Below are 3,593 nucleotides of genomic sequence, written 5' to 3'. Positions count from 1 at the left end.
AAGTCAGAGTGCACAACGCCAAACACAGGAGAGTAACGTACGAAGTGGGAGACTTAGTACTGATTGATCCTCATAAACTCAACCTCCTGGAAGTAAAGGGTACAGGGAGGAAGCTAATGCAGAGACACATTGGACCATTCGAGGTGACGGAGGTGATAAACGAGAACGCCTACTGATTAAAACTTCCCGACTCCTACCCTATGCATAATGTGGTGAATGTAGTGCACCTAAGGCCTTATCGTTCACCTGGTGACGTCTCAAGACCGTTACTGTCCGACCCCAGGGACGACATAAAAGCCTCAGAAGAGTTTGAGGTAGAAGAGGTGGGGCACAGGAAGTGGAAAGGGAAACTCCTGTACAGAGTGAGGTGGAAAGGATATGGGGTACAAGAAGACACCTGGGCAACCGAAAGAGACCTCCGAAACGCCCCCAAGATCCTCGGAGGGTATAGATTGAAGGTGGGCCTGAGCAGACGTGAATAAGCACCCACTTCCTGATCGGGTATTCACATGAAGTCGATTAACGGCACGTGATCAGGGTACACTTCGATCATCTTCCATCTCCATCATTTTCTTCTCGTGATCCCATCAACGAACCTAACTGACAATGTCTCTCGGACTGGCAAGTATGAGCTGCAGGCCCACCCCATGTAACTCTGTTGTGATCACAGACAAACACAGATGGGACTGCCCAGGTCTTGAGGCAGCCAAAGTATCGTCCGCACCCTTCAAGAGAGCCCATCTGACCCTATGTGGTTAAACAGGCAGCTGGGACCTCTCAACCTGACCTTCTCGTACATCACCTTGCACCATGTAAGACCTGGTGTTTGATCTCTGGATCAATTGTGGCTCTTGCTACCTGAAAATCACCACCTCAATGAGGCCGAAGTGCTGAGAGAAAATGGGAACCAGAACATTCCACCTCGATCTCTGACCCCACTGCTGGAACGTTGGGAGTCTTCAAAGGCTGCCATGCTCAAGCCTGAGGCCCTCACAAAATTGCGATTGCCTAACGAATTGAGGGAAGTAATATACAAAGTCAAGTCCAAGTCGGGCAGCGAGCACAAGTCAGACAGTCACATCTTTGCCTTCCAGTTCGTTCCCTGGAAACACCCCTTCACCATAATATCTCAATATACCTACATACTCTGGATCATTTCTGTTAGAACGGGGCTGATACAGACGACTCCGGAGTGGAATCGGAGACTTAGCGTGGAGGGACCTTGGCCTCAGCGACTCAAGCGGAGCACTGTGCCATTGCTGTTTGTCCATTTGGTCCTTAATTTCACAGTAGGTGAGCAGGAAGTCTCTAGGGGGCATTTCAGGTCGATTTTGGACTGAACCAAAACGAGTATGTACAAGCACCGATATATATAATGGAGGGGGCAAAAGCACCAGGAAACAAAGGGGAACCGAATCGGAACGAAGATGTCTGAACAGGAACAAAGGGTAGAAGAAGCGGAGCGGTACCAAAGGTCATAAGGCAGGACCTGTGATACATCCGAAAGGAGGTAGGGAGGGTGAGGCCCAGAGGGGCAGGAGGATGAGGAGAAGTGGGGATGATGACTAACTGGCTAGAATGGGAAGTAGGGATGAGGGGTAAACACAAGAGATACATTACAAGCGGCGAAAGTGCCGAAGGCGATCCACGAAGCTCGGGGGTTGTGGAGCTTACGGAGGTTACGGAGGCGGGGTTGAAAGTCCGAGGGATATTGGCAATGGTGTTTATGTAGTATGAGGTCACCAATGCAATGGACTAAGACCGAGGTGGAGTCAAAGTCCGAGGTAGGGACTATGATGGAGGCTCGGAGCAAAGGTACGAGCGGTGTCCAAGTACGAAGTACGGGACAGCGGTGGAAGGTCGTAACTTGGTGGAAGGGTGGCAGAGGAGTACCAGAGGGAGGAGAGAGGGGAAAGGTAAGGCGGAAGGAGTGGCAGAAAGGAGGGTTGTCAGGTCCGAAGGTGAATATCGGAGCGGACGGGGAAAGCGTAGGAGGATGACGGGAGGGTGGAGGTGTTGTGAAGGGGGAGCGGAGTAGGAGGAGTAGTAGGAGGGTGGTGAGAGGGGCGGTGTTCGGTCCGAGGTGAGTATTGGAGCGGACGGAGATAGGGTCGGAGAGGTAAGGAGGAGTAGAGGTGGCATGGGGGGGTAGAAGGAGGTGTGTTGCCAGGACCGAAGGTGAGTATCGGAACAGCAGCAGTAGGTTATGACTCTGGAGGTGAAGAGGGTGGAGGTCCGGAAGTCGGGTCGGGGTCGGGTATGCACGGATATGACAATTTCCCTCCTTACAGCCTTTGTCAATTACACCCGGATCCATGAACACCTGATGGAAGGAGAAGTCCAAGAGGGATGTAAGATATCCTGGTTGGAACCCCTGAAAGGAATTTTCCTCAAAGAAAGTTCAACTGATGATCAATTGACAGCAAGTTCACCCAAGTTCGCTGTATACCTAGCTTGTCAGCTGCCATGTCATGTAATCAAGAATGGATTGTTCAAAGAACTGGACCTGAGCGAACATGCCGAGGCTGCTCATAGTTATCAACTCCCATTGGCTCAAGGGACTGAAGTTCCTTGGTTCCTCAACTGGCCCAGATGGGAAGATGCACCCGGACCATTGCCTGGTGCTGAAGACAGGGAGGCCTATGAATTCTGACTCATGTGGCCTGGCCCTCCCCCATCCGACAAGGACCCATCCACCCTCAAGTTGGTGGAGAGACGTCATCTAAGCCGGACATTCTACTACCCGGATACTGGACGCTTCATGACTCATGCTGAAGCTCAAGAGGTGGTCATGGATGACGCTGAGTGACAACTGGCACAGCCAGATTCACTGACTCCCTTCGACGAGGGCTCAGACGAGCTGACATCAGGAATGTTGGGTTTAAACCTAGGAGATGTTTCCATACCACCTCCATCTCCCAACTGGCCAGGTGCGGGGGGTTCGGTCTTCCTACCCCCTCCGAATGTGGTGGTGCCACAGTCAAGCGTTCATCCTACCAACACCCCATCCGCCCTTTCCGCTGACAACTCTTCCGCCTCATCCTCTCCCTCGGGTTCATTGAACCAAAACCACTGGAGGAAATTGCCTCGAGAAGAGAGAAGGTCCCATCCGTATCCTGGCTGAAGAGAAGGATCAGTCTCGGGTCATTTGGGACAGGCTCGTTGGCAAATGGGGAACAAAACCTGTCGAACTCGGATGGACTCATATTGCCCCAAACCTAGTCAATCCGACTACAACAGGGATGTGGATAGAAGGTGGTCTTCTTGACCAATGTCTTGGGATTTGATTGCTCGAAGGGACAGCCATCCTAACCCAAGAGACTCGAATCTCAATCCTTCCCTATCTAGCATGGTACCGTATAGCGCTGAGGGGCACAGTCTATTCCACAGACATCAACTTTCGCGATGCCAGTCAATCCTACATGGGTGGTGGATAGCAACACCAACACCGCCATGCCCATGTTCATCGTCAACCTGGGAGCTCCTCCCACAACTGTTCATCCTCCTGCTATGAGCCGGCCCTACCCCCCTGCCCGTGCAGTACCCGGGACCGGACCCACATCCATCCTCCTCCTCTGGTGGAGCTCAGTATG

The sequence above is a fragment of the Cantharellus anzutake genome (genome assembly GCF_015039405.1).
Source record: "Cantharellus anzutake strain C23 chromosome Unknown EI90scaffold_105, whole genome shotgun sequence".
Classification (NCBI taxonomy): Eukaryota; Fungi; Basidiomycota; class Agaricomycetes; order Cantharellales; family Hydnaceae; genus Cantharellus; species Cantharellus anzutake.
This window is presented reverse-complemented; position numbering follows the sequence as displayed.